General features: G+C 46.0%; 1 protein-coding gene across 3 annotated transcripts in view; it reads left to right on the top strand.

Moving 5' to 3' along the window:
- LOC309560040 (N-acetyllactosaminide alpha-1,3-galactosyltransferase-like) overlaps positions 1-21,378 on the top strand; it is a 239,112-nt gene that overhangs the window by 19,012 nt on the left and 198,722 nt on the right. The window contains exon 2 of one of the 3 annotated variants that reach the window (XM_082263545.1): positions 14,515-14,644. The exons of 1 other annotated variant lie outside the window; for it this stretch is intronic. The gene's annotated coding sequence lies outside the window, so the exon portion shown is untranslated. Of the gene's footprint in view, positions 1-14,426; positions 14,645-21,378 lie in introns of those variants that run through there. One more of the 3 variants, XM_082263544.1, reaches the window with a different exon arrangement.

The raw sequence follows: 21,378 nt of genomic DNA, 5'->3' as shown, positions 1-21,378 counted from the left end.
GTTTCACTTTCAATGATGATGGTAAACAGGACAAATAGGATGAATCTTCCTAACGGGGGACACAGAGAGCAAAAAAACTGACAAGCTTTCTAATCCCTCTCTACTCTATCCAAAACTAAAACAAAAAAAAAAAGTTTTGCCTTTAGTTACACTTTAAGTTGGTGCCAGGTTGTAGGCTTTATAGGGATGTAGCACCCTCCTAGGTAGGTGCTGGTGAGTAGGTGAGTATAGATCTTTTTGCTTACCAGAGAGATCGCCAGGTAAATTTAGATTGCTCTTTGCCTATCAGAGAGCAGGATCCATTGGTAGGGTCTGCTCATGGTGCTCAGGTGCAGCTCAGCTTGTCTTAAATGTTTCACACTGGTCCAATAGGGAGGCATATTGGACAGTGGGAGGAAACCTGACAAGTGAGGGCACAGACATTGTTACAGCCCTGGTGATTGGCAGAGGAAAGTGCCTCAGTGCATGCTGGTATACTGTATAAATGCCAATTGCACATGTGCTCGGGTCTTCGGCTGGAGAGTGGGGTTGCGGAGGGAGGGGGCGGCTGCCCCTTCTCTGTAGAAGTTGCAGTGAGGCTCGGGTGGTCGACCTGAGGGCCTAAATGTTAGAGAGGAGCTGAACCGTGAGGTCCTGCAGAGCTGTCTGGAAGGAAGACACTGGAAAGGATCAGATTCTGCCTACAGTGAGCACAGATCTGTGTCATGGGGTCTGTCCTGTGAGGGCCACCCCTTCAACTAGAAGAGGTGTCAGTAAAGTGGATACTAGAGAGTGTCCTGAAGAGAATGTAGTTGCTTCAAGTTTTCTGCTAGAGAAAGCAAGAGGACTTAAAGTTATTGTAAAGTCTCGTTTTTTTTTTTAAAGTGGTAGTATCATGTTTTTTTACACTTTTACCTACAGGTAAGCCTATAATAAGGCTTACCTGTAGGTATAATTAATATCTCCTAAACTGGCACGGTTTAGGAGATATTTGCAGTGCATGCAGCTGCTCACGCAAGCGGCGCATGCGCTCTGAAGGTCCGGGGGGACCTTCAGTTTTGCTTGCCGGGAGCTTGCCGGAAAGTCACTCCCGCGCGCATGCGCGGGAGTGACGTCATCGCGGCTCCGGCCAATCACAGCGCCGGAGCCGCCGAACCCAGAAGAGACGGCGAGGGATCATGGCGGCGCCCACAGCGATGTCCGGGGGTCCGCGTCGGGGCTTCGTTCTAAGGTAAGTAATACATAATGAGCTAGTATGCGATGCATACTAGCTCATTATGCCTTTGTCTTGCAGGTTTTTTTTTTTTACTTTTTGGGTTTACAACCGCTTTAAAAAAAACAAACATGTTACACTTCCCTCCTCTGTGCAGTTGGTTTTGGAGCAGCCTGGATCCTCCTCTTCTCAGGTCCCTCGTTGTTGCTCCTGGCCCCTCCCTCCTATTGAGTGCCCCCCACAGCAAGCAGCTTCCTATGGGGGCACCTGAGCCGAGCTTCAGCTCCGTGTGTCCATTCAGACACGGAGCTACTGCTCTCCCAAGCCCCCTCTCTCTCCTGATTGGCTAACTGGCTTTGATAGACAGCTGTGAGAGCCAATGGCACAGCAGCTGTGTCTTAGCCAATCAGTAGGGACGGCTGAGGGACACGTAGACATCGCTGGAAAGAGAAGGACCTTAGGTAAGTATTAGAGGTTGCTGGGGAGGCTGCTACACCCAGAAGGTTGTTTTATCTTAATGCAAAGAATGCATTAAAATAAAAAAAACCTTCCTGACTTTACAACTCCTTTAATTCTTCCATACAAGTGGCAGTATGGTAAGGCCAAGTGAGAGTTGTCCTTATCAACTGTAAATAGTTCTGTTTGGAGTATCCCACTATTCCTTTTTCCCATCCAAGTCCCACAATAAATATAAAACCAATACCCCTGGACTGTTTATTGAGTAACGAGCCATAGGGAGTAAGGAGAGATGTACAAACTTTCCCTAAGTGACTGTCTGCAGGTAATCAGAGGAGACCCAACAAGTCATCATACAGCAAGCCCTACGATCAGGGCCGCAGGACCACCAGTCCTCCTGTAGGGGGCCCGGGCTCCAGAGTGGCCCCAACAGCTCGGGGAATCGGTGCAGTCAGGCGGAGGGCAGTGTTGCCAACCGCCCGTAGATTTACGGAAAGCCCGTAAAAAAAGGGCACTTTTCTCCTGCCCGTAAATGCCTGTAGCAGGAGAAAAGTGCCCGTAAATCTACTGCGGCGGCGGCACTGTCAGAACTGCGCATGTGAGGCGCGCAGTTCCGGAGATCCCCGATCAGACTGCCAGACTCGCACTATTCGTTGGACGAGTGCCACTGCACTGCCCGCCTGCGCCCGCCCCTGCCTCCGCCCCCGCCATAATTTAAGTTTTCCCGCCGCCGCCGCCGCAGCCGGCCGCGCCAGCTACAATGCAGAGTCACTCACTCTGTCTATCTGGAGTGGACTAGGAGATGCTGCCGCTAGATGGATGCCTGGTGGAGTGGACAGAGCAGTCGCAGACTGAGAGCCGAGGCAGAGGACTGGTAAGTGCTGGGGCTCCGAGCCTCTGACAGCTAGCAGGAGCAGACTGGAGTAGAGAGATGAGTCAGGGGGCAGAGGACATCAGTGTCCTTCTCCTGTGCCCCCTTCACCTCTCCACAGGCAGTGTCACAGCTTCACTCACTCTGCACTAGTAATGTCATTGATGTTTGTGGCTGTGGAGAGGTGAAGGGGACTTAGGAGGAGGACACTCATGTGGAGAGCTCTGACCATCTCCTGTATCATGTCCGCAGTCCCTGACCACCCACTGTACCATGTCCGCAGTCCCTGACCACCCACTGTACCATGTCCGCAGTCCCTGACCACCCCTCTGTACCATGTCCGCAGTCCCTGACCACCCCTCTGTACCATGTCCGCAGTCCCTGACCACCCCTCTGTACCATGTCCGCAGTCCCTGACCACCCACTGTACCATGTCCGCAGTCCCTGACCACCCACTGTACCATGTCCGCAGTCCCTGACCACCCCTCTGTACCATGTCCGCAGTCCCTGACCACCCCTCTGTACCATGTCCGCAGTCCCTGACCACCCCTCTGTACCATGTCCGCAGTCCCTGACCACCCCTCTGTACCATGTCCGCAGTCCCTGACCACCCCTCTGTACCATGTCCGCAGTCCCTGACCACCCACTGTACCATGTCCGCAGTCCCTGACCACCCACTGTACCATGTCCGCAGTCCCTGACCACCCCTCTGTACCATGTCCGCAGTCCCTGACTACCCCTCTGTACCATGTCCGCAGTCCCTGACCACCCCTCTGTACCATGTCCGCAGTCCCTGACCACCCCTCTGTACCATGTCCGCAGTCCCTGACCACCCCTCTGTACCATGTCCGCAGTCCCTGACCACCCCTCTGTACCATGTCCGCAGTCCCTGACCACCCCTCTGTACCATGTCCGCAGTCCCTGACCACCCCTCTGTACCATGTCCGCAGTCCCTGACCACCTCTCTGTACCATGTCCGCAGTCCCTGACCACCCCTCTGTACCATGTCCGCAGTCCCTGACCACCCCTCTGTACCATGCCCGCAGTCCCTGACCACCCCTCTGTACCATGTCCGCAGTCCCTGACCACCCCTCTGTACCATGTCCGCAGTCCCTGACCACCCCTCTGTACCATATCCGCAGTCCCTGACCACCCCTCTGTACCATGTCCGCAGTCTCTGACCACCTCCTGTACCATGTCCGCAGTCTCTGACCACCTCCTGTACCATGTCCGCAGTCTCTGACCACCTCCTGTACCATGTCCGCAGTCTCTGACCACCTCCTGTACCATGTCCGCAGTCTCTGACCACCTCCTGTACCATGTCCGCAGTCTCTGACCACCTCCTGTACCATGTCCGCAGTCTCTGACCACCTCCTGTACCATGTCCGCAGTCTCTGACCACCTCCTGTACCATGTCCGCAGTCTCTGACCACCTCCTGTACCATGTCCGCAGTCTCTGACCACCTCCATTACCATGTCTGCAGTCTCTGACCACCTCCTGTACCATGTCCGCAGTCTTTGACCATCTCTTGTCTTTTATCATGTCTGCAGGGGAGTCTGGACTCTGGAGAGGAGTCAAGAGTGAGAGCGCTGCCGGGATGGGGTGTCACGGGAGAAGTCAGATGTGCGGGGCCTGCGGAGTGGAGACAGGGGCCATCTGACTGAGCCCTGCACAGTGCACCTGAGAGGAGGTCAGTGACAGAGCCGCCAGACCAGTCTGATGGGGGGGTCACTGATGTAAGGGGGCACTGATATAAAGATCCCTCTATATTAGTAACCTCCCCCCCATATCTTAATGTATTCACTCTGTGGAAGGTGGTCTCTGGTCACCAGATTGCCCCCCCACATCAGAGTTCCTGGCGTTCCCCTTTACATCAGAGTCTGCAGGATTCTCCCCTTACAGTGCGAAGGGGGAACTCTGCGGACCCTGATGTAAAAGGGAACTCTGATGTAAAGGGGAATGCAGTGGACTCTGATATATGGGGGAACGCTGTGCTGGCTGGGTTATATTAATCTGATCTTCATGTTAATGGAGAAATATGGTTTTTGACTTTTGTTTAACCTAAACACATTGCTAATAGCTCTATCTACATGTTTATAGTTTAAGTATTGATATTTGCACGGTTTAGCACTGAAAACAGCCTGTATATGTACATTTTTGCAGTGCCAGTAAAAAATTGGTGCCGTCCGTAAATTTTGGACGTTCTGCCAGTAAATTTCCCTCTCGGGGGTTGGCAACACTGGCGGAGGGGCAATTACAGAAGGAAGCCCAGTGCGGCTCTCTGCAGCAGCTGAAAGCCAGTTCTCCCCCCCCCCCCCCATCCTGCCAGCTTTCACCCGCTGCAGTGAGAGATGCAGACACAGGGCATATTTCCTGTAATTGCTTCTCCGATACCGATCCCCCTCACTGTTCTGCCTGCTTTTGACCCATCCTTCCTGTGTGTCCCCTCTCACTGTGCCCCCCCCCTTTCTTCTCTCAGTGCTGCAAAAAAAATAACAACTTGTAAAAAATAAATAAATAAATAAATAATAATAATAATTAAACATTGTAATTAATAATTTTAAAAAAGTAAAATAATTGTATACATTTTTACATTAAAAAAAAATAAACATTTTATTTATTTTTTTTATGTAAAAAAACTATTAAAAAGGGCTAAGACCCCGTTCACACTGCGGTGACGCTACTTGCCGGGGCGACCTCACAGGTCGCGGTGCGCAGCTTGCACCGCGACCTCGGAGCGGCCGCCACGGACTTCATAACATTGAAGTCTATGCAGGTCGCTCCAGGTCGCCCCAAAGAAGCTCCGGACCCTTTTTCTAAGTCGGAGCGACTTGTGTCGCTCCTATTAGAACGGGTCCACAGCTTCTCTATGGCAGGCGACCTACGGCGACCTGTCAGGCGACCAGGTCACCTGACAGGTCGCCCCAGTGTGAACGGGGTCTAATTCACACAGGTTCTCTGTTATGTTTCTATCTTCCAATAATGATTTTAGTTTATTTTTAGTGAAAATATTGTCTTGATAAATTCGGGGGGAGGGGGGGGGGTTGGGGGCCCTTTCAGGTAGGCTGTACGGGGCCCCGTGATTTCTAACAGCAGCCCTGCCTATGAGGACAGTGCTACAGGGAGTAAATCTCATTCTTACCTCAATTGTGTTTCAGATGCATGCTGTAAAGCAAGTAATAAGGAGTCTGCAACTGATTAAAGGGTAAGGTAGACTGGCATGGATTTCCGGCTCTTGGCATACATTTGTATTGCACATCAAAGGCTCTCTGCATAATAAAAATTCCTAAAATTCCTAAAAAGTGGAAATGTGCCTTTTATTCAACAAAGCACAGCACAAGGAATGTACATCCTCATGCACTGCAGTGAGAGTGTGCATTGCTGGTTAATATAACCGTATTTTAGGGCGTTTTTTATTTTATGCAGTAGGTCCTATAGAGATACATTTGCACTGCAAGGAAAGCCAATCAAAAACAAGTTTTCCTGCATTTTGGTTTTATAAGCATGCATTTGAGCAATATTGGAAGGCACCCTTCCAGAACAACAACCATAACCACTTAAGCCCCAGAGGATTTGGCTGCTCAAAGACTAGGGCCTATTTTGCGATTCGGCACTGCGTGAATTTAATGGACAATTGCGCGGTCGTGCGACGTTGTACCCAAACTAAATTGAAGTCCTTTTATTCCCACAAACAGAGTTTTCTTTTGGTGGTATTTGATCACCTGTGCAATTTTTACTTTTTGCGCTATAAACAAAAAAAGAGCGACAATTTTGAAAAAATAACAATATTTTTCACATTTTTTGAAATTCCCCCCCAAAAAATGTTCAAAAATCAAAATTTTTTAACATTTTAGGCCAATTTGTTTTCTGCTGCATATTTTTGGTGAAAAAAAATCACAATAAGCGTATTTTGATATTTTGATTGGTTTGCGCAAAAGTTATTACGTTTACTAACTACGGGAAAGATTTAGGTCATTTTTATTGTTTTTCTTTTAACTAGTAATGGCGGTGATCTGCGATTTTTTTGCGGGACTGAGACATTGCGGCAGACGGATCGGACCCTTGACTGACATTTTTGACACTTTTGGTGGTACCAGTGACATTACTACAGTAATCAGTGCTATAAATATGCACTGTTACTGTAAAAATGTCACTGGCTGGGAAGGGGTTAACTTTATTGGTAAACAGTGGGTTAAATGTATCCCTAGGGGCGTGATTCTAACTGTGGGGGGGGTGGCTTGTGATGTAACCACAGAGACATACGATCCTACATAGCAGGATCGTATAGTCTCTGTGCTTACATCAGGGAGAATGACAGACGGGCATTGGAGCCGCCGGTCACTCGCGCAGGGATGTTAGTGAACGAGTGGCGGTGCGCCCTCACCCCCTAGAGGCTCATGGGCAATCGACGTACCCCTACGTCGCTTTGCCCAGTAGGGGCTGACCGCCGCAGTAAATAGTCGTGCGGCGGTCGACAAGTGGTTAATAAAGGTTTTCCAGCACCACAGAACAAAGTGAGGTTTACTGAAGTTGCAAAGGCGCAAAGAAAAATCAAGTCATGGAAAGGCATTGGCATGTATGCAGAGGGAAGCAAGACTTGTGTGCAAATTAAAATAAATTCCTTTTAAAGCAGTAATAAACCCAAAACCAAAAATTTATTATATTTCAGCTTTCCAATTCTTAGATTTGGTAGCTGCATTTGATTTGGGTTTTTTTATGCTTTTTTCCTTTATTTTGGTGCTCTAGCCCAGCTGTCGCTAACCAGTGGTCTGTGGACTACTGATGGTCCATGAGAAAATTTTTACGGTCCCCAGGGGTTCTGCCGCAAATCAACATTGTGGCAGAGCACTGATACCCAATCCTTCCTCTGTAGTTCTGGCTCCTGTGAACTCAGAGGGAGGCGCCTGGAGTAGTGCAGAGAGCTGGAGGTGAAGAAGGAGGGGATTTCCAATGGCAGCGCTAATCACAAACTGTGGGAGGGAGCATGGTGCTCGAGCACATGGCTGGATAAGGAGGTGAGATCCAATGATGAGTCTGTAAGAGCCGGCCTTTACACGCACATGAACTTTAATGGCATCCCAGTCTTAGTCAGTAGGGTTTATTATTGAGTTGGCCCACCCTTTGCAGCTATAGCAGCTTCAACTCTTCTGGGAAGGCTGTCCACAAGGTTTAGGAGTGTGTCTATGGGAATGTTTGACCATTCTTCCAGAAGCGTATTTGTGAGGTCAGGTACTGATGTTGGAGAGAAGGCCTGGCTTTGTGCACTGGTCCAAAACATTTGGTGGAGGGGGGATTATGGTGTGGGGTTGTTTTTCAGGGGTTGGGCTTGACTCCTAATTCCAGTGAAGGGAAAACTTAAGGCATCAGCATACCAAGATATTTTGGACAATTTCATGCTCCCAACTTTGTGGGAACAGTTTGGGGATGGCTCCTTCCTGTTCTAACATGACTGCGCTCCAGTGCACAAAGCAAGGTCAATAAATACATGAATGAGCGAGTTTGAGGTGGAGGAACTTGGCCAGCACAGAATTCTGACCTCAACCCAGTAGAACACCTTTTGGATGAATTAGAGCAGAGACTGCGAGCCAGGCCTTCTTGTCCAACATCAGTGCCTGATCTCACAAATGATTTTTAGCAGGACTGCGACATTGCGGCAGACAGATCGGACCCCTAACTTACGCTTTTAACACTTTTGACATTACTACAGTAATCAGTGCTAAAAATATGCACTGTTACTGTACTAATGACACTGGCAGGGAAGGGGTTAACACCAGGGGCGATCAAAGGGTTAAATGTGTCACTACGGGGTGCCTCTAACTGTGTGGGGGATGGGCTTTCTGCTTGAACATAGAGACCTGTGTTCCTACATAAGAGTTACACAGGATCCCTGTGTTCATATCTGACAGAACAGTAGTCTACCGTATTTACATAAGCAGACCGCTGTTCTGTCTCCATTTGGGGGGGGTTCTAATTAATTTTCTAGCAAAAAATACTGAAAAAATACTGTAAACAACAAGTGTCAGAAATAGGCCTGGTCCTTAAGTGGTTAATACATCATTGAAAATATTTTCAAATGCAATTATTGTACCTAAATTTGACCTTGTATGAGCCTCTTGCAATCACTATTACACTGAGACTGGAGAGAAGGATCAGACATTAGATATGACACTAGACTGGGAGAAGGATGAGCAGCACAAGGAGGCAATCAGTTGTGCTGCTGTGCTCATGTGCTAACAAGGACCATTCTGACAGGAGGAGACAGCAGAGTGACAGAATGAAAAAGCTCATCAGTATCCCGCTTCTCCTTTCACCGTCAAGTTATGGGCTGGGGAAAGGACAGGTCTGCTGCAGAAAAAAATGAGTATGCTGTCCTGCCACCAGACAGGGTTGTGCTGTGTGGCAGACAGGGCCGGTGCTACCACTAGGCGAACTAGGCACCCGCCTAGGGCGTACTGCCACCTAGGGCGCAGCCATGGCCAGTGCCACATTTTTCTCCTGTCACCTCCTTATCCCCGGTGGATGTCACCTCTAGAGAGGGGTGCAGTGTGTACAGGAAGGGAGGTGTAGGGTTAAAGGGGGGCAGTGTGTATAGGAAGGGGGGCTGTAGGGTTAAAAGGGGTGTAGCAATAAAGGGGGGCAGTGTGGGCAGGAAGTGGATGTAGCATTAAAGGAGGGCAGTGTGTGCAGGAAGGGAGATGTAGGGTTAAAGGAGGGTAGTGTGTACAGGAAGAGGGGTGTAGGATTCAAGAGGGCAGTGTATACAGGAAGGGGAGTGTAGGGTTAAAGGGGGGCATTATGTGTAGGAAAGGGGGCAATATGTACAGGTTTTTTTTTTGAGGGGGGGGGGGGGCGCAAGTAGCTGGTCTTGCCTAGGGTGCAAAATAGTCTAGCACCGGCCCTGGTGGCAGAGCTGTATAAATCTCAAGACTGGATGGATGCAGTATGCTAAATGTCCCCTCTAGAAGCGTTCCCCAAATTGAATAGAGGAAAGAGCCATGTGAAAGTTGTTCAGCTCTACATATTTCTAGGTTAGAAGCCATGGACCCCTTGGATTTAACAATAACCGCTTGACCTCCGGAAGATTTACCCTTCTTCCTGACCAGGCCATTTTTCGCTATACGGCACTGCGTTACTTTAACTGACAATTGCCCGGTCATGCATAGCTGTACTCAAATAAAGTTTATATAATTTTTTCCTTGTTGGAAAAAAAAAATATATATATATATAATTTTTTCCCACAAATAGAGCTTTCTTTTGTTGGTATTTGATCACGTCTGCGTTTTTTTTTTTTTTTTTTTTTTTGGGAGGGGGGGGGTTTGCGCTATAAATAAAAAAAGGCAGACAATTTTGAAAAAAAAAAAAAAAGTTTTACTCTCTGCTATAAAACACATCCAATAAAAAAAATGTAAAAAATCAATATGTATTCTGCTGAATTTTTTTGCTACATATTTTTGTTAAAAAAAAAAAAAAAAACAATAGGCGTATATTGATTGGTTTGCACAAAAATGATAGCGTCTACAAACTATGGGATATTTACTTTTTATTTAATTTTCTTTTTATACTACTAACGGCGGCGATCAGTGGGACTGCGATATTCGGACACTAACTGACACTTTTGAGGCTTTCTGGGAACCAGTGACACTGATACAGTGATCGCTGCTAAAATATGCACTGCACAGCAGGGTGGGACAGTAGACGCGTTTCACACAACTGCTACATGTTTGTTCACTGCAAACTGCTGGTAGTGAACAAGCACGTAGCAGCCGTGTGAAACGCGTCTACTGTCCCACCCTGCTGTGCCTTGTACCTGTATGACTTATGTGAATAAAGGAACTTCTCTTCATTGGATTCTGTGGTGGTATGCAACCATTTTCTTCTCAGATGCTTCTCCTGGTGGCGAGCCGAGGTTCAGCACCTACCCTGGATTATATACAGGCAAAATTCATCACAGAAATTCATCAAAACAATTTCTATAGAACTTCAGAAGCGCATGGATGGAAAAAAACCCTCCTATCATAAAGTGCATAGTGCATAAATGTCATCCGATTGGCATAAAATCCGATAAAATATATAAATACAGTGATCAAAAGACTTTTGTTGTAAACCACAATAAGAAGAGGATCTTGTTCGTGCTGATATAGGGATCACCACACGATGTCACAACCACCAGTGCTGGGAATATGGCCAAAAAACACACTCACCAGAAAACCATGCCTAACCACTCTCATGGAATAGGCTGAAACAGCATGGATAGATCAAACAGCTTGGATAAATCAAACAGCTTCCTCCCGATAATGTTGGCCGCTACAAGCAATCCTCCTCTCACATATAATGCATGGGTGATAAAACAAAAGGCACTTCCATAGCGTGATACCGTTTTGGCATCAATTTATTTCATAAAACAATTCACATCACACTCACTTGTTAAAAGATCGTTACGAGCAAGACAGTAACTGGTTCAGGATCTGATAGCGTTAAAAGTGCGGTCCGCGGTCCCGCTTGGCACACCGAACGCCAGAGACTCCACGCGTGGCTATACGGCGTCCACTAGAAACGTTTGTTGATGGGGAAGGAGTATTGAGGCCGTGCTCCGCCCCGCCTCCTCTCAGTGAGCGAGGACTGAAAGCATTATATCCTCACTGAGCTCACTGAGAGGAGGCGGGGCGGAGCACAGCCTCAATACACTACATACATACAGCTCACTGAGAGGAGGCGGGGCGGAGCACGGCCTCAATACACTACATACATACAGCTCACTGAGAGGAGGCGGGGCGGAGCACAGCCTCAATACACTACATACATACAGCTCACTGAGAGGAGGCGGGGCGGGGGCGGAGCACGGCCTCAATACACTACATACATACAGCTCACTGAGAGGAGGCGGGGCGGAGGCGGGGCAGAGCCTGCAGTACAGCTCATCTCCTGTGTAATAATGCGAGATTTCATGCCCTGAAATACATCCCAGCACACACTGCGAATCGCCAAATGACATAATCGCCGACCGGACCCGGAAGTGAGAAGAGGATAAATAAAGCAGAAAATAAGGTATTTACTAGCAACAAAAAAAAAAAAAAAAAACTTTCCATTGGTAAAAGTCGTTTTAAAGGGGATTACATACATTTATGTAATCCAATTTATTAAAAATGGGTGGAACTCCACTTTAAGCTGCGTAGCGGGTTTTTCACTGTCGGGGCGGTAAGAATGTGGAACTCTCTTCCACAATCGGTGGTGTCAGCAGTAAGTATTGATATTTTCAAAAGACTCTTGGACATGCCTGGTAAAGAACACAATATACAGGGATATGGGAAATGATTATCGTCACTGATACACACATACCTACACAGGCTGAACTGAACTAAACTGGATGGACTATTGTCTTTATTCAACCTTAACTACTATGTAGCTATGTAACTATATCTACATGGAGCTTGTATGTTCTCTCTGCTTGCATGGTTTCCTCCCATATTCCAAAGACATGCTGATAGGTTAATTGGCTCCTTTCTAAACTGGAACAAGTATGTATGTATGTATGTGAAAGAAAGGATGGGAGCACCACCCTAGTTTGTATAACCCATACAAGATTTAATTATACAATAAAAACCAACATGTTTTGGGGACTCATCACTCCCCCTTCATCAGGGCGTGTAGAACAATAACTATAAGGGGAGGAATAACTATAGGGGGAGGAATAACTATAGGGGGAGGAATACTGTCCTGAACTTGGAACCCAGGAAGGCATATACAGATCATGCAGGCACTTGGACAGAGATTGCCCCTGAAACTCATCGGATTATTGCAGAATAAAATCTTTTATAGACTGTACAAACTAGTGTGGGGCTCCCATCGTTTTAATTCTTTAGCTAACTCCTCTGAGGGTCCTGAAGGATACCACAGTTCCGTATACCCCACACACATGTCCACAGACCACATTTTATTACATAAAATCACCCTTCAGTAGTGATGTCGCGAACCTAAAATTTGCCGTTCGCAAACGGCGAACGCGAACATCTGCAAATGTTCGCGAACCGGGCGAACCGCCATAGACTTCAATAGGCAGGCGAATTTTAAAACCCACAGGGACTCTTTCTGGCCACAATAGTAATGGAAAAGTTGTTTCAAGGGGACTAACGCCTGGACTGTGGCATGCCGGAGGGGGATCCATGGCAAAACTCCCATGGAAAATTACGTAGTTGACGCAGAGTCGGGTTTTATTCCATAAAGGGCATAAATCACCTAACATTCCAAAATTGTTTGGAATAACGTGCTTTAAATCATCCAGTGTGTGAATACGATCAGGTATGATGTTGTATCGATCAGGTAGTGTAAGGGTTACGCCCGCTTCACAGAGACAGACCAAACTCCCCGTTTAATGCACCGCAAACAACCGCAAACAGACCAGAACCGACCAAAATGGGACAGGAACTGGGCTTTAAGGGTTAGGGTTAGGTTTAGTGTTAGGGGCTAGGGTTAGGGTTACGGTGAGATACTTAGGGTTAGAGTTAGTAACCCTACCCCTACGCCTCTAACCCTAACCGTCTAACCCTAAGCACTAAAAATAACCCTAACCCTAGCCCTAACTCTAATTCTAATTTTTTTTCTGGTTCTGGACATGCTACAGAGCTGAAACTTCACAGGTACACTTTTTAGACCCACAGACACTAAATCACACAAAAAAAAGTTCTTAAAAATTGTCATTTTTTGATAGAGAGCCAATTATTGGAAAAATTTAACCACTTTACCACCGGAGGATATATATATATATATATATATATCACAGAACAAAAAGAATTACACAAATACCAACCCTAAACAGGGCTTTTTGGGGACAATAGATATATATATATATATATCAAAAAAAAAAACTCAAATACCAGCCCTAGGAAGGGCTTTTTGGGGTGCTGTCCTTACAGCAGGAGTGTACCAAGAACACTGGCTAACAACAAGACCGGGAACACTGACTAACTGTCCCTAGCTATAACAGCAGCAGCAGCACTTTCCCTGCTCTCACTACACACTGCTTCAGAAATGATCTAAGATGGATGCTGCCCTTGCTTATTTATAGGAGGTGGGAGGGTGTGGGAGGGAGGTATGCTGATTGGCCTGGAATGTGTCTGCTGACTGTGATGTTCAGGGTCAAAGTTTGCCTCAATGATGATGTATAGGAGGCGGACCGAACATCGCATATGTTCGCCCACAGCGGCGAACGCGAACATGCTAAGTTCGCCGGGAACTGTCCGCCGGCGAACAGTTTGGTACATCACTACCCTTCAGCTCTCCTATGCCACAAAGTGGTGAGAGGTGAGATAAGGACCTTAAGCTGGCCATAGTTGATTGGAACCGTGTGTGTGCAAGCTGAATGTACAAAGTTGATCAATAGATCAACTTGAGTACAACCAGCCTGCCGGATTGCCTTGCGATTATCGCTAGCGGCTGCTATAGCTGCTAGCAATATATACTGTCTTCTCCCAGCGTCTATGGCCTGCCTGATTTTGTAAGTCCTTGAAGACGATATGTAAAGTGCTGTCTAAATGGTCAGCACTATTTAACTGCCAATAATAATTATTTCTATATAGATGGTATCTTTACCATTTTCTCTTTTTTATTTTCTATTTGAATGATGCTTGCTTTTTGTTTAGTATAATAATTATATTAATAGTTGAGTGATTGAATTTTATTCCTTTTTAAATTGGTATTTTCTTTATTCTTCCAGAATTGATCATTTAGTTTGTACTGTAACTATATAATGCAGGGTGTTTAAGCCCAAATGCTTGTGTCTTCCTGTGATGGGTCCAGCAAAGTTAGTGAATACAATATAGCAATTGTTTGCATTATAACTAAACGCTGACAAACTAGTCATTGAGATAAAGAGGTTATTTATTTGCCCTCTCTTCTCTTGGTTTTCAGTTTGGCAGTAGCCAAGCCAAATATTCTGTATCTCCGAAAAATAATAATGTCAATGTAAAATGGTCTCTGGCAGATAGTTTTTTGTTATAGTTATTCTAGTGTGACCATATCTGCAATAAAGAAAGTCAATCAGTTTTTCTGAGGAATGTACTTCTTCAACATGTCCAGCAGCCAAGAAGCCACCAGTAACTACAGGGATGCAGAATCAGGACCAGGAAAGGTTAGCCTGCTAAATTATTACATATAATATATTAATATGTTTGAAGAATTGACCTGGGCACTGTGTATCCTTTTTCTTTTTATTGTATATTTTGTACTTTTTTTCCAAAATACCTTTTTATTGAGTTTTACATGCTAATCACATACTACAAAACAACTAACAGTTTTGTGAATGGGACCTCTTTACATTGAAAAGTTGGGGAAAGTGGAAAATAGCTCTGGACTTGTAGGGTTTTCTCACTGGTATTGCTATCTTAAAATATTAATGTTGATGTAAATTATATTGTTCCCAGGCAGGCAGCTTTTACACCCCAGAGGATCTCCATGATCTCCCTGACTTGTAGTGTAATATAACAAAGCACACCACTGCTAAGACTTGGATCCTTTTGCGGTGGTTTGGTGCTTCAACTTCCATTTTCTTTACTTTGAAAGTCCAGTTGTGACAAATAATACTTGCAGAATTTACTTTGTCCTCAGGCTTTTACCAGAGTTTAGGAGCAGTCAAAGCTCCTCTCCTGAAGAATTACGTTCAGGAGGGGAGCTTTTGGGCATAAAAAAAAAAAATTAAAATTCTGGCCAATGAAATAAATAAACTCCCAAAGCCAAAATTCTGCTAGACTACCTTAACCACTTCCATACCAGGTGATTTCTGGCACTCCGCTCAGACATGTAAAAAAATCATAATTTTTTTGCAATAAAATTTGCTAGAACCCCCAAACATTAAATATATTTTTTTTTTAGCAGAGACCCTAGGGAATAAAATGGCAGTCATTGCAACTTTTTATGTCACACGGTATTTGCTCAGAAATTTTTCAAATGCGTTTTTTTTTTTTGAAAAAAAACTGTTTTGTGAATTTAACCACTTGCCTACTGTGCACTTAAACCCCCTTCCCATCCAGGCCAATTTTCAGCTTTCAGCGCTCTCACACTTTGAATGACAATTGCGCGGTCATGCTACACTGTACCCATATGAAATTTTTATCATTTTTTTCACACAAATAGAGCTTTCTTTTGGTGGTATGTAATCACCTCTGGGTTTTTTATTTTTTACAAAAAAAAAGAATAAAGACAGAAAATTTTGAAAAAAAAAAAAAGTTTTTCTTATTTTCTGCGAGTAAATTTTGAAAATAAATTTTTCTCCTTCACTGATGTGCGCTGATGAGGCGGCACTGATGGGCACTGATAGGCTGCACTGATGGGCACTGATGAGGTGGCACTTATGGGCACTGATGAGGTGGCACTTATGGGCACTGATGAGGAGGTACTAATATGCCGCACTGATGAGCACTGATAGGCGGCACTGATGAGCACTGATAGGCGGCACTGATAGGCGGCACTGCTGGGCACTGAGAGGTGGCACTGCTGGGCACTGAGAGGTGGCACTGAGAGGTGGCACTGCTGGGCACTGAGAGGCGGCACTGACGGGCGGCACTGATGGGCACTGATAGGCGGCACTGATGGGCACTGGCGGATGGCACTGGACACTGACCGGTGGCACTGATGAGCAGCACTGATGGGCAGCACCATCAGTGCCCACACTCAGTGCCCATAGTGCTGCCAGTCAGTGCCTAGATGAGCAGGCACTGATGGGCACTGACTGGCAGCACTATGGGCACTGATTGTGGGCATTGATGGGGGCACTGGTGGCGGGCACTGTGGGCACTGATGGGGGGGCACTGTGTGTATGTTTTTACCTTTTAGTAATCAGGGCACTGGTGATCAGTGCCCTGATTACATGTCTCTGTGTCCCCGGCGCTGTGAGGCTCCCCCTCCTTCCTCACACTGCAGGCTCTGTGTGAGGAAGGAGCGCCGGCGATGAGAGATGATCTCATATGTTTACATATGAGATCATCGCTCATTGGACGGCCCGATCACGTGGTGAATGGCCGCTGTGATTGGCCATTCACCACGATCTGTGATCGGCCGTGTCCAAGGGACACAGTCGACACAGATTTTCCCTGTTGCGCGCTCGCGGGAGCGCGCGGGGGGCGTGTCACTGGGAGGCCGTTTAAAAACGGCCTCCCGAAAATTCAAGTCCGCGCTGCAGCCGTATATAGGCTGTAGCGCGGATGGGGGGAGGTTAAAAAAAACAAAACACTAAAGTTAGCCCAATTTTTTGTATAATGTGAAAGATGATGTAATGCTGAGTAAATAGATACCTAACATGTCACGCTAAAATTGCGCACACTCGTGGAATGACGCCAAACTTTGGTACTTAAAAATCTCTATAGGCGACGCTTTAAAAAGTTTTACAAGTTACCAGTTTAGAGTTACAGTTCACGGCGATACCTCACATGTATGGATTGAATTTCGTTTACATATGTGGCCGCGACGTAAGCATGCGTTCGCTTCATGCGGGGACAGGGGCACTTTAAAAAAAAAAAAATGTATTGTTTATTTTATTTTTACACTTTCTCCTTAATTTTTTTTTTTAGCACTTTTATTCCTATTATAAGGAATGTAAACATCCCTTGTAATAGGAATAGTGAATGACAGATTCTCTTTATGGGGAGATCTGGGGTCAATAAGACCTCAGATCTCCCCTACAGGCTAGAAAGCCTGAAATAAAAATAAAAAAAACAATCTCAGCTGAATGCCGAGATCAGTGCAGTATTGAAACTGCCAGGCCAGGCGTGAAGTCATCACGTCACGCCCGGGCCTCTGAGAGTCATAGAGACTGCCGGGGACAATCTGGTCCTCGCAGTCTCTATGGTACACTTCCACCGGTGTCAATTCCTTCTCCGGCTCGCCGATCGCACGGGCGAACTGGTAGAAGCACCGGAGGGCGGCGGGAGGGGGGATGTCCCCTCCCGCCACCTGTAAGAACGATCAAGCGGCTGGTCAGCTGCTATGATTGTTCTTATGGTGAAGGGAAACGCCGGCAGAAAAATAATGATATCTGAATGACGCCTGCAGCTGCACCCATCATTCAGATATCCCCACTTAAAACCCTGGATGTCATATGACGTCCAGCGGTAAGGAAGTGGTTAAACTTGTTTGAAAAATCGCAGCTTAGGTGAGTTTTTTAGGCTTCATTAACACCCTGCCTTCCTTTTTTTTGTGGCCATGGGAAAACACAAAATGTGCGTTTTCCCATGGCCTGCAGTCAGTTCCTATCCTGAACGCAATTCTCCTGCTTTCAGGAGAGTAAGGTTGAATCTCCCCTAACCGCAGCAGCTCCTAAACTCTGCTAGAAGCCTATGTATACATTAACACATAGGCTTTTATGGAGTTGAGTTGAGCTGAGTTTAGAACAGCCTTTTTCAACCAGGGTGCCTTGAGGTTTCTTCAGGGGTGCCTTGGCAAAATGCCTAAAAATTGCCCCAAAATTGTATACAAGCCGGCAGGTAGATGAAGGCTGACTTTTAGTTACACAAAGCCACAGGTTTTCATTGTACACCATTACAATCTTCTAGCTGCCAACCTCCAAACGACCAATGACATCATTAACTGATAAGCAGGATGTCACTTGCCTGCATATCATCCTTGTTTGACCCTCTCTTGCCTCTCTCCATCAGCTTTGGGGTCTCATTAGCTAAATGATGGGGAAAAACTGAGGGAAAAGAGAAACATTGGAATAATAGTCAGTACCAGATTCCAAAAGTGTATTTGCTTCAGGAGAATAGATCACCTTTAACTTTGGGTGTCCTAGGTGTTTTGATGTTGCTTCATTATGTAAAACTATAAGAATAGTTTTTACATTTTAGAATGGGAGGCCTTAAGACTGTTCATAGTTGTTGAAGGTGCCTCGAGATTGTCTATAATTTTAAAGGGTGCCTTGACTGAAAAAAGGTTGAGAAACACTGGCTTAGAGCTTTGGCAAAAAAAATGGCAAAAGCTCCTAAACTGGAGTTTAGGAGCTTTTGGTGTCTTTTTTTGCCAAAGCTTTTAAACTCAAATCCATAAAAACCCTTTATGTCCATGTACACATAGGCTTCCATGGAGTTGGGGAGTTGCTAGAGTACGTACATCAGCCACATGTACACATAGGCTTTTATGGAGTTGGGGAGTTGCTAGAGTACGTACATCAGCTATATGTACACATAGGCTTTTATGATCGTTTAGGAGCTGCTGTGGTTAGGGGAGGTTTAACCTTCCTCAACCTCACTCTCATGAACGCGGAAGAATCACCTTCAAGATAGGAACATTTTGCCTGCTAACCGCAAAACATGGCAAAATCAAGGTCATAATAGGCCAATAATGTGTGCATAAGCCTAATGCTGGTTTTCTCGTCAGGAGAAACAGCATTTCCAATAAACCAGTGTGCATTAAGCCTTAAGATCTGTTCTTTAGGGGCATACTTGAGTGCTGCATAACATTTTATTTTTCCTTAACGAAACTATCTATTATCTGTTACCCATTACAAGGTTTATTAAACTAGACCTACACTAAACTAGACAAATATGCAAAGACCTGCGCTCTTTGCATATTTGTCCATAACATATTCTATCCCATTACAAATTGAGCATAGGATGTATCACAGGGATACTTGTTTTATGCAGCACCGGCTTGAGTATCGGCTTTATGAATCCTCCAATTTCATAAAAAAAAAAACAACACCTGTCTTTATTAAACTAATTGTAGATTGATAAGAGTCAAAATGGCTAGTCCAACCACAAACAGGCATGGATTTTGGAGTTTGATAGTGATAGTGAACCTTGGCATCCCAGATGTTTTGGATTTACATTTCCCATGATGCTCTTGCCCTCTGCAGTATAGTTGAGCATCATGGGAAATATAGTTCCAAAACATCTGGGGTGCCAAGGTTCACCATCACTGCTTTAGAACTTCCAAACTATACACCACTATACTGTAAACAGACAAAATACAGAGTTCAGCACTTCTACATGATATATACTCACTGGCTTATATGTTATCAAGATTTATTTAAAGAGTTACATAGTTAGCGAGGTTGAAAAAAGACATCAGTCCATCCAGTTCAACCTATGATGTGTGTGTGTGTTTGCTGTTAACCGTACATTGTATACCCCTGTATGTTGTGGTCTTTAAGGTGCCCATCTAATAGTTTTTTGAAACTATCAATGCTCCCTGCTGATACGACTGCTTGTGGAAGAGAATTCCACATCCTTACCGCTCTTACAGTGAAGAACCCCTTACGTTTTTTAAGGTTAAACTGTTTTTCCTCTAGTTTTAGTGAGTGGCCGCGTGTCTTATTGTATTCCCTTTCTCTGAATAGTTTCTTCCTTATGCTAGGGTCGCCAGTACAGTATTTGTACATTGATATCATATCCCCACTCAATCGTCTCTTCTCCAGAGAGAATAAGTTCAGTGCTTGTAGTCTTTCCTCATAGCTGATGCCCTCCATTCCCCTAATTATTTTTGTTGCCCTTCTCTGGACTTTCTCCAGTTCCAGCACATCCTTCCTGAGGACCGGTGCCCAGAACTGGACAGCATACTCCAAATGTGGCCAGACCAGAGTTTTGTAGAGTGGGAGAATAATCTCTTTATTTCTGGAGTGAATACCCTTTTTTATACATCCCAGTATTCTGTTGGCTTTGCTTGCAGCGGCTTGGCATTGCATGCCACTGCCAAGCCTGTTGTCTACCAGTACCCCCAGGTCCCTTTCCATCCTAGACTCACCCAGAGGTCCCCCCCCCCCCTAGTGAGTAGCTTGCTTTCATGTTTCTGAAAACCCAGTAGGGATTGAGTGAATACTGAATGTCAATAGAAATCCTGTAAGCCTAAAGCCCCGTAAACAGGGGCCGAATATTGGGCAGTATCGGCTGGTTCAAAAGAAACCGGCTGACATTCAGCCTGTGTGTGCCGCAGCCAGTCCGACAGAAGCTGGCCGAACTTCTGGGGCATGACCGAAGATGGTCTGCTGATCGGCATTCCATCAGCACTCTCAGCCAATGGCTGAGAGTACTAACTTGTGTGTTCTGGCCGGGAGGGGGGGGGGTGTCCCCCTGTCAGAACACAATAGCTCAGCGGGGAGATTGCTATACTAACATTGGATTGTTATTACAGGATCTCCTCCCGAGCGCTGGGTTAACCGAAAAAAGAGAAATTGATAGTGTGTACTAGGCTTAAGCAGGGATTGTGTGATTGCGAAAATCTGGGAATCCTAGAAATCTTGGAAGACCCGGCAAGGATCCAATGGGCGAGCTTCACTAAAACTGGAGTGTGCAAAATCTGGTTCTGCTCTGCATAGAAACCAATCAGCTTCCAGGTTTTATTGACAAAGTTTATTTGAACAAGCTGAAATTAGCAGCTGATTGGTTACCATGCACAGCGGCTCCAGATTCTGAGTGCTTCAGTTTTAGTAAATCTTCCCATGTGAGTATTACAACTAACACCACAACCCCCTTATTGGGTTTTCCATTGTCCAAATGGTGGCAACTGTAAGCTCCAAAGACATCAGCTGTCATGCCTTCTCTCTCTGCTAACCCATCCACTCTACCAGGGCCATCTTACCGAATGGGCATGCTGAGCAGTTGCCCGGGGGCCCCACTTGTCTGGGGGGCCCAACCTACCCAGCCAAGCGTTAGTCCCGATGTGCAATTTAGCAGGTGGCAAGCGCCTGTCGGCCCTGCGCTGCTGTCAGGCCATGAAGGGGGAGCCCACAACTGCAGGAATGCCTGTCCGCCTCCATGGGAACAGGCACACACAGGACAGTCGAGTCTGACTCCTGTCCACGTGTGTGTGTTCACCGGACCCAGCCGCCGAACTTGGAAGCTGTCATTAGCCTGGCACTGCTGTAATATCGCCTTATCG

The sequence above is a fragment of the Pelophylax lessonae genome (genome assembly GCF_965119305.1).
Source record: "Pelophylax lessonae genome assembly, chromosome: 7".
Taxonomy (NCBI): Eukaryota; Metazoa; Chordata; class Amphibia; order Anura; family Ranidae; genus Pelophylax; species Pelophylax lessonae.
This window is presented reverse-complemented; position numbering and strand designations above follow the sequence as displayed.